Source organism: Mesocricetus auratus, unplaced genomic scaffold, assembly GCF_017639785.1.
Source record: "Mesocricetus auratus isolate SY011 unplaced genomic scaffold, BCM_Maur_2.0 Super-Scaffold_100027, whole genome shotgun sequence".
In the NCBI taxonomy this organism is placed as follows: domain Eukaryota; kingdom Metazoa; phylum Chordata; class Mammalia; order Rodentia; family Cricetidae; genus Mesocricetus; species Mesocricetus auratus.
In genome coordinates, this window is record NW_024429208.1 from 18216407 (window position 1) to 18226880 (window position 10474).

General features: G+C 45.8%; 1 pseudogene; it reads right to left on the reverse strand.

The window, feature by feature from the left end:
* Nucleotides 1–7977: 7977 nt before the first annotated feature.
* On the reverse strand, nt 7978–8511 carry LOC110340975 (annotated as a pseudogene).
* Between the last annotated feature and the right edge of the window lie 1963 nt (nt 8512–10474).

Sequence of the window (10474 nt, forward strand, 5' to 3'; positions counted from 1 at the left end):
GTCCTTTAAAATTTTTATTTTGCTGGGGGGGTGTCATATGCACTTAATCCTAGCACTTGGGAGCAGAGATGGCCAGGTATCTGAGTTCAAGGTCAGCCAGGACTACGCAGAGAAACCCTGTCTTGAAAAAATCAAACCAAACCAGACAGAAACAGAAAAACACTCCCCTCCCAAATAAACAGACAAATAATAACAACAAAAGAAAAAAAAACAGTGTAACATGAAAAATAAAAGACTCAGAGACAGATATTGGGGTTCAAACTTGAAGCTAAAGATCAGAAAAGCAAAGCAGCCAACCACTAGCTCTTACCTGCAGCTCAGGCTGAAAGGGCTGATCGACGAACAAGCTCTTCATCAAGTCTCAAACTGCTGCCTCTCCTCAATGTAGCTGGGGAACGAATGCCTCTCTGAGATCTTGTTTCTCAGATACAAGGGAGATACTTCCCTAACGTTGGGATTAAATTTTCTTTTTAGACCAATTCACTCTTGTGTAGATCTAGGTGGCTTGGATTCACAGGGATCCACCTATCTCTTAACCCCGAGTCCTAGGATTAAAGCATGTACCACCCCCTCTCAGTTTCTGGCTGATGGGATGGAAGTTGTGTGCCTGGCTTCCGTGACTTGTAGCTGACTTTGCTTTCTGAATCCTCAGGCAAGCTTTAATGAGTCGTAAACAGTATCTCACCACAGACCGGGACCTAAGGCCACATTTGACCAGAAGGAATAAAATGAAAAGAACATTAAGAAGTGGCACAGCCTCTCAGCCCAAGGGCAGGCCCCTGAAGTCAGCCAGCCTGGGTTCAAATCTCAGCCACGCCACTTCCAAGTCTGGCCATTTTTAGATTGTTTCTCTGTGGAAAGAGAGGGCTGGGGAGTGAACGTCTCCATGCCCTGTCTCCTCCTTTGTGAGGAAACCCAGGAGGACTTCTGTGGGGGAGGGTTTCTCTCGAGGCAGAGTAAGGTACCGTGTGTGAGGCAAGAGCACAGCGGACTCTGAACAGTATATTAGTTATTCTTCTGTTGCTTGTCTTGGGGTTTCTGTTGCTGTCAGGAAACACCAGGATGAAAAGCAAATGGGGTTGGGTGTGTGTGGGGAGAAGAGTTTATTTGGCTTCCATTTCCACAGCACTGTTCATCGATGGAGGAAGCCAGGACAGGAACTCAAACAGGGCAGGAACCCACAAGCAGGAGCTGATGCAGAGACCATGGAGGGGTGCTGCTTATTGTCTTGCTCCTCATGGATTGCTCAATCTGCTTTCTTATAGAACCCAGGACCATCAGCCCAGGGATGGCACCATCCACAGTGGGCTGGACCCTCCTCCATTGATCACTAATTAAGAAAATGCCTTACAGCTGGAACTTACAGGGGCATTTTTTCAACCAAGGTTCCCTCCTCTCCGATGACTCTAGTTCTTGTGAATTTGACATAAAAGTAACCAGAGCAAGCACCGTGACCTTGACCAGAATCAACTGCAGAAGGAAGAGTTTATTTTGGCTTCTGGTTCCAGAGGGAGAGTCCATACTGGTGGGAGGACAGGAAGCTGAAAGATCATCACGTGCAAGAACAAGAGAGAGAGTAAACTGGAAGTAAGACGAGGCAGCAACAAAGCCTGCCCCACAGTGAGGTGTTTCCCTAGCAATATTCCAGAACATTCCCAAATGACTCTGCCAACTGAGGACCAAATCTTCAGATACCTGAGGACGTAGGGGGCATTTCTCATTCAAACTACCACAGACACTGCAAGTTAAAAATGTTCTGTGCTAAAGAGCATGACCAGAGTGTTAGAGAACCTAGTGGTCAGTGAGGCTGCCACATGCTGATTGAAGAAGGAGATGGGCAGAGGCCCGAAATGAGAAGTGGTCACAGGCTGAGAGATATTGGTCCCGGGGAACTGGATATTTGAGTCTTGGCATCCTTGGAAGGATTTTGATCAAGTTTGCTTTGAAAACCAATACCGTAGATTCTCAATGGAGGACAGATTATAAAGGAAAGACGATGAGAACTCAAGGTCAAATCTGGTGGTCTGTATTGACTGTCAACCTCAATGGGTCTAGAATTGCTGAAGGGACAAGGCTGTAGGTGTGCCCAAGAGGGGCTATCCTGCTTAGGTTAACTAAGGTGAGAAGACACACCCTAAAAGTGATCTGAAGCATTCCATGAACCATGGTCAGACGTGAATAAAAAGGAGGAAATGGGCTGGGCATATTCATCTCTCTTTGCTTCCCCGACTGTGGACACAAAGTGATCAGCTTGCCTTATGCTCCTTCTGCCACACCTTCCCTGTCACGATGGACTAGAACTTCAAACGGTGAGCCAAAATTCACCTACTTTCTTCTTCAAGTTGCTTTTATCAGATGTTTTGTCGCAGAGAGACAGATTCCTTATACAATAACCAAGACCAGTTCAGGAGAGAAGCTACGGTGGCTCAGAAGAGGGAAGGAGAAATGGCAACACAGGGGAGAGAAAACTCCGTGAGGAGAAGTGTCAGGACTTGGTGGACAAGAGGTTGATTTATCCTCCCCTTCTAGCCACTTGGGTGCAACAGAGAAACGTTTATCTGTTTTCTCCTTTGTGACTTGTATTAAGCAAACCCCCACTCTGAGCTGTCCATGCTGGGTTCATTTTACCTGAAAAATTTCATGTGCTGTTTGCTTTTTTTTTTGTCCCTGCAGAGGTGTGAACATGTGTCTGTTATACCCAGAACATCAACAACAGCCTGAGAAAACAATTCTACCCAAGTCTTACTTGTTGAACCAATGAGCCTATGTGGGTAGTCTATGGAAACACAGGCAAGATGTGACTTAAAAGCAGCTGCATCATCAAAAGGCCCATCTTAGTGCTGGCAGTGACTGGCAAGGCTGTATCCCTGGAGCTGTCTTCTTAGCTTGCACGCAGCCCATCTAGCAGGAGAGGCTCCTGGTTCACTTTGTAAATCTTGTAACTTTCAGTAACTTCCTGAGCCTTGTAAAAGTGGCTTATTTCCTGGGCTTATACATTCCATTTCCTGAGTTTTTTTTTTTTTTTTTCGAGACAGGGTTTCTCTGTATTGTTTTGGAGGCTGTCCTGGAACTCACTCTGTAGACCAGGCTGGTCTCGAACTCACAGAGATCCACGTGCCTCTGCCTCCCGAGTGCTGGGATTAAAGGCGTGCGCCACCAACGCCTGGCCCTTCTTGAGTCTTATAAGCTCATTTTTCTCTTCGGGAGGGAAGCTTAACAGAGTTATGTTCTATCTTGGGCTAACAGGATTCTCTGTACTGATTGGATTATTAGCCATGGGAAGTAAAGGATGGTGTTACTTGCATTTTCTGCTCAACCGAGCACCCAACAGTATCTTTTTTCCAAGAAGATACTGATGAACTAATTTCTTTCAGTTTCTAAGGGCTGTTTTTTTTCCTTCACTTGAAACAATAACAACAACAACAAAAAAACCCTTTATTTACTTTGAGATAAGGTCTCAGCACATAATCTTGGAACTCACTATGTAGACCAGTCTGCCCTTGAACTCACAGAAGTCTGTTTAACCCTCCCACGTGCTGGGATTAAAGGCATGCACCATCACCTTGCAAGACATCTTTTTATTTTCCCTTGGATATGTCTTTCAGGTTTTTTTCAGCCATTGGTAAAACTGAGAATTTTCTGCATACCCACGATTTACTCAAATCTCTTTTTCCTTTGCTCTTTGGCTCTTGCCTGCAATATAACTGAATTGCTGGACCAGGAAAAACCAAAACAAAACAAAAAACAACACAGTGGCCCATCCAAGTCTGGGATTCATATCTGAAAGGCAAGCTAGTGACAAGCACGCGGTGGCATTCTGCACACGTGCCCTTCTCCCCCACCTTGTGGTAAGGCATTTTCCTAGCTGTGCAGCTGAGTTTTCCTATTCCAGTCTTGACATTTCCACGTGGGATTTGGCCACTGGGTAGCCTCCGCCGACTCCTTGCTTGCTCTCAGAGTCAGCTCCAGGGTCTTCCGTATTTCCACACTTTTGAGCCTGGCCTTGTGGCTCTCCTATGGGCTTCCTTTTTTCCTCAGGGTTTCATGACTGCTCTTTCAGCAATGCCTCACCATGGGGAGCACTCCCTCCAGTATTTCACACCAACTCTGATTTTGACTCTTGTGGTTCCTAGCTGGGACAGTAGCAGCCTGAGGCACAGTGTCCCCAGCATGGACGATTTTTCTCTACTTTTATAAGTTTCCCATTATCTTCTAGCCCTGACATTGTTTCGGGTATAGTTTTTAAGCTATCAACCTTTTTCTCATTAGTCTGCTCCTTAGATGTGAATCCCATCCCGTTTCTTTAAAGTAAAGCCAATCTTGTCAATTTCTTCCTTTCTTTTTCAATTTGGCAATGTCGAGATGGCCATGCCTCCTGACAGCTGCTCTTCAATATGTCATTACTCAGCCCTGGATGTAATTTTAGAATGTTGTGTGCTCCCGACTGTAGAACACGCTGTCCTGATGGTGGTCTGTACGAAGGTGAGAATGACCCAAGGAGGAATCTGTGACATTTGCACAATGCCTTTCAGGGACCTTTGACTGTGTGGTGTTCCTTAGTGGTCACAAAAAGGGTGGCAGGGCATTATAATTCAGGTTTAAAGTCAACTCCCATAAAGGGGAGTGATTTCCCAATGTTAACGGACTAGAAGACAAAGGAGCCAGGATTTAAATTTATACCCTAATAGTGGTCTTTGTCTTGTAGAATCTTTTTTAAAAGATAACTTATTTGTATTTTATATGTATTGGGGTTTTGCCTGCATGTATGTTTGTGTGAAGGTGTCAGATTCCCTGGAACTGGAGTTACAGGCCAGTCGTGAGCTGCTGTGAGGGTGCTGGGAATTGAACCTGGGTCCTCTGGAAGAGCAGCCAGTGTTCTTAACGGCAGAGCATCTTATATTTTCAATATGCTTTCCGCTTCAGGCCAGAGCTGATACCATGAGTTTCAGGAGACACAATAATGATCAGAATGTCACCAACAGGGTGTAGCTTTCTTCTCCCCTGGCTTTTCTCTTGAGTCAATCTCTTTTTCTCCAGGCTCCCCGCTGGAGAGCAATATCTGTTGGAAGCTAATATCTTCCCTTCAGAGCAAGGGCTAGCCCGCTCCACCCCTCTCTCCTCATTGTCCTTAACCCGCTGTCCATCTCCACACCAGTGACTGTAAGCAGAGGCTGCGTTTGGGCAGGCCTGAATCATAACTTTTCCCGAAGGCAGGGTGCAGTCAGCCTTGCTTTAAATCACAGGGCGGGAGAGTGGGAAAGCACTTCCCAGAAGAAAACTGAGCACTGTTACCAGAATGCTTACTGGGCAGATACGACAGGATGCCCCTCTGGGCTGGATTACAAGTTGCAATAATGGGTTCCCTTTCTTCAAGCTTCCGCTTGCGTTTGGCCAATGGAGATTCAAGTCAAGGAGAAGTGTGAGGGAAGGGGCATTGCCCTCCTCACCAGCCTTTTTCTTGGAAGGCCATCCCATGTCCCTGGGGCTCACAGCTCCTAACTGGCACTCCTCTGTGTGTAGTTCAGCCTGTTCCCTGTTGTGAGCACAGCTCCAAAGTCCTTGTGTCCACAGATCTCCAGGTCTGGGGAGACCAGATGGGTTTAGCATGTAGGATTGTCTTCTAATGGAAAAGATATAAAACCTGTTCTTCCATCTAGAAAGCTGGGAATTGGAGGTGATTAATAGCCTGCATTATTTGTTAGACCAGGCCATATCAAACTCCTACAACCAGGACTGGAGGTGGCTAGTCGTCTAAGTAGTCTATACAGCCAGGGCTTCCCAAGCTTCCACAACCAGAACCAAAGGTGGCTAACGACCCAAATGACCTCTATGCTATCTGTATGACCAAGACCAGGTCAGACCCTTCCTTGAGCCCCTTACTGTGGGTAGCCTATCTCTATGGAAGATGGTAGCCATCTTCTTGGAAGAATGACATGAGCTCTGAGTCAAGTTTCAATGTTGTTATGCTTCCTTGTGCCCCTGGGATTGTATTACACCAGGAGCCCTCCCTGCCATTGATACTATATTTAAATTTGTTGGGAACAAACCACCTGGCATCCCTGAAGTCTTTTTTTTTTTTTTTTTTTTTTTTTTTTTGGTTTTTCGAGACAGGGTTTCTCTGTGGCTTTGGAGGCTGTCCTGGAACTCACTCGGTAGTCCAGGCTGGTCTCGAACTCACAGAGATCCGCCTGCCTCTGCCTCCCGAGTGCTGGGATTAAAGGCGTGCGCCACCAACGCCCGGCCCCTGAAGTCTTGATCCAGGTTGGAGAAATGAATCTGAACAGAGTTTTCATTCTCACCTCTTTGCAGCTCGCTTCTCTGCCTGCCCTGACTTCTGTTAGGGTCCTCCCTCCAGTCCTCCCTCCAGTCCTCCCCACCCCAGTTCCCATGCTATTAACTACTTTCTTTTTCTAATTAATGAAATACTTTTTCTTTTTTTGAAACAGAGTCTCTCTGTGTAGCCCTGGCTGCTCTGGAACTCGGTATGTAGAGCATGTGTTCCTTGATACTACAGAGCTCCGCCTGCTTCTGCCTCCCGAGTGCTGGAATTCAAGGTGAGCGCTACCACACTCAGCCCTATATTTTCACTTTGTTTTTATTTTATGTTTTGCCTGCAGGTATGTCTGTGCACAAAATGACCAAGGAGGCCAGAAGACAGAAGAGGACATCAAAATTCTCTAGACTGGAGCTGTAGCTTGTGGGTGATGGGAATCGAACCTGAATTCTCTGGAAGAACAGCTGGTGCTCTTAACTGAGAACTCACCTCTCTAGTCCCCACTAACTGCTTTTCCTGCTCCTTTAAGCCTAGGGCAGCAGTATCTTGCAGGATCGTGCAATTCTGTAAGTTTCCCTACACCCTGATTACACTTATGTAAAGTAGTCTCTTTATTAATCTGGCCACCAAAGATGCCAAATATTATCTCTTTCTTGCCAGGACATAATTAACACATCTATGGACAGGGAAATAAAAATTCTTCATGTCACATGAAAGATGATTTGGAGCACCTGGGGGTGTTAGGTCAGGGGTCAATGTGACTTCAGTGACGTAGGATAACTGGTCAAGATGGGTTAAAGGCATGGCCATCGGGAAGCGTGAGAAGTGTGTTGACACCAACAGGGTTAGCATAGTCTAGCACAGGCAGAAGTAGCCAGAGGCAGTCCCTGCTTCTTTGGGGACTTCTGCTCGAATCCTTGACTATGCAGAAAAGAATTCCAGGATGAGTCACAATGAAACAAAGCCAGCGAGTTTAAGTGTTTAGATGGATACTCATACAGAGTAAGGATATGTGATCCCAAGACGTGGGTGTAGGTATTGGAGGGGAGAGCATAGCTATAACTGTGATCCTTGGCTTTCTAAGTTACATTTCTCAAATGATGTAATTTACATCAAAATTTTAATATAAAGCTTGAAATTCAGGTTAAGGTTTGAAAGTTAAGTAAAGATGTTCGAACTGGCTTACTTTTTGTTCCTTTGTTTGTTTGTTTGTTTGTTTGTTGTTTTTGAGACAGTGTTTCTCTGTACAGCCCTGGCTATTCTGGAACTGTCTTTGTAGACCAGGCTGGCCTTGAACTTACAGAGATCCTCCTTTCTCTGCCTCCTGAATGCTAGGATTAAAGGCGTGTGTCACCACTAGCTTGGCTTACTTTTCCTATCTCAAAGATTTTTTTTTTTGTAAATGAACTTGTAAGGTAGAAGTGATTTTTAAAAAAGATTTGTTTTATGTTATGTTTATTATCTGTATGTGTGCATGTATGTGCACATGTGTGTGGGTGCCAGGGGAGGCCAGAAGAGGGCATCAGATTCCCTGGAGCTGTTGGTGCTGTTCAACATGGATGCTGTGAACTGAACAGGAGTCCTCTGCATGGGTAGTAAGTACTCTCACTCCTGAGTTGGTTTTTGTAAATGAAACCGTGGGAGGCAAACCATTTAGATCTGGGATGGGGGAGGAGGACTGGTAAGCAAGACACAAGTCAGGCATTCTGGCCCTAAGATGTTTTATTTTTGGTTGTTTGTTTTGAATAGCTCTATATTTTTTATTACTGGATAAACACTTCCCCCAACTTAAACCTGACCAAGTCTCCAGGTTAAAAACGTTGAACTCCATCTGGTAGGATAGATCACGATAGATCAGATTCAGTGCAAACTCTCAGTCTTGCCATTGGGTGAATCCTCACAGGCCCAGCTTGGTTCTCCTCCAGTGTCTTCTCTTGGAGTTGTATCTGATTTTGTTACCGGTTTCCATCTGATCCACTGAGGAATAGGACGGTTTTGCTTTTGTTTCTTGGCCAGGAATCGCTCCATTCTGAAAGTCTTGTGGGAAGACATGGTGAGAGGCCGGCTCAGGCGTATGACGCACGATGACGAAGGGAAGGTGAAGAGGACAAGATGTTGTTTTTAACATCGGAAAACACATCTCTGTAGCAATTTTGGTTTTATTGTTGTGTTGAAGTTTCCTGACTCCCATTCGGCAGGGAAGACAACAGGGTCTGGGCTGAAGGACTATTCCCCTCCTTTTTAAAATAATTATTTATTTTTATTTTATTTTATATACATTGGCATCATGCCCACATGCATGTCTGTGTGAGGGTGTCAGGTCCCCGGAACAGGAGTTCCAGACAGTTGTGAGCTGTCATGTGGGTGTTGGGATTTGAACACAGGTCCTCTGGAAGAACAACCAGTGCTCTTGACCCCTGAAATGTCTCTCTGACCCCCCTGCTTTCCCTTTCTATGCCCCCTTAACTTCCCCATCTTCCTTCCTTCCTTCATTTCCCCAGCGTTCTATCTCACTTCAATTTCATTCAAGTCAGCCTTGCTAGATTTCTAACTGGTACTAGCCCAATCGTGGAGCGAGCTGCCCAAGAGGTAATGAGTTCACTATCACCGAGAGGATTCGAGGATTCGGCTTGCTATCTCGAGAGTCATCTGTTTGTCAGGGTGTCTAGTGGTGTCCACGGTGGAGGAGATTTCTTCACGGATAACTGATGGACTCAAGGACCCCGAGGATTCCCACCTACAGTTCTGCCCGTGCAGGGGTGTATTTCATTTTCTCTGTTGTTTAGGAGATCATTCCTTTTTCATGCCTCATAGACAACTTGATGTTGAAACCTGCGACTGTGGTACCCACTGAATTCCTGCACTGTTTTCTTTGACTTCCTGGGTCCTTCTGGCTCCTAGGGGTCCACTGTACCATCTGGCTTGATAGGTCCCCGGTCAGAAACCCTGCTTTAATAACTTGTCCGTCCTTTGTTGGAGACGTTAAAGGACTTCACCTGTACCTTTCCCAACACAGACTGACAAATGTTCCTAGGTAGAAGCCAAGAGGAGTGGGGCAGAGGCAGGGGCGGGAGGGGGATTGTTAGCTAATAATGTTTCCTGATAAAGGGTAGCATATTGTCACAAAGAAGAAAAGATACTAATCCTAGAGAAATATGGTCTCACAAACAGTAAGAATCCACGGAACACCAGTCATGGGCGCTAGTTTCAAATCTGTGAGCTGTGAGCCTGTTGATCTCTTAGTATGCATGTTTCGGCACTGCTTTTGAGATGGGGTGTGTGTGTGTGGGGGGTGGTCTTTGGTTCTTCAGGCTATTCTAGAACTTTCTATACAACTGAAGATGACCTTACACTCATCGTCTTCCTGCTTCCACCTTTCAATTTCCGTGGTGCTGGAATCAAACCTCGGACTTTGTGCATGCTAGTCGAGAACCCTCCCAACTGAGCCGTATCCCCAGCATCTAAGAACTGAATTTCTATAGGGCTATCCTTACAGTTGAGAACTTCCTCCCCTAGCCCTAGTATGTTCAGAAGGAATAAAATAATTTAGGTTCAAGCTCCTCCCAGCCTGTATGTTTTTCTGGGTCGACCCTGCCAGATGGATCTGGTTACAAGTGTCGACATCGGTTTAGCTTAACCTAACTTTTAAAGGGATTTAGCAGGGACTTCACCTGTACCTGGAGTCAAGACCAGACTTGGAAAAAGGCATCTTCTGAGGAGCAGAAAGCAAGTGTCTGAAAATGTACAGCTAGAGGATCCACCAGCTCTTAGGGACTTCTGTCTGTGAATCACTGTACTCTAGACGTGGAATTGTGGGGGAGGAGTCTGAGCTGCTGCTGTCTTTGGTTGAGGGAGGGCAGGGCACCTTGACCTACAGTCCTGCTAAATTTAATTGCCTGCACCCTAGGGAGTGGACATGTCCCTGGATACAGATAAAATAGAAACCAGTGACCTCACAGCAGCTCTTATGGTGGCTGAGGGAATTGCCTGCCCCCACCCCGCCCCACCCCGGAAATTGATACAGGGGATACTGTGATTCTGAAGTGGGATAGCATATTCTAGAAAAGAAGATTATGGCTAATGTGAGAAAAGAAGCAAGCTGTAGACACGTGTTAAGGAGCATACATCTAGAGAAACAGCATGATTTCTTTCTCTCCTCTCACACCGTGGTTTTAGCACAGCCAGTGGGCTAATGGGATG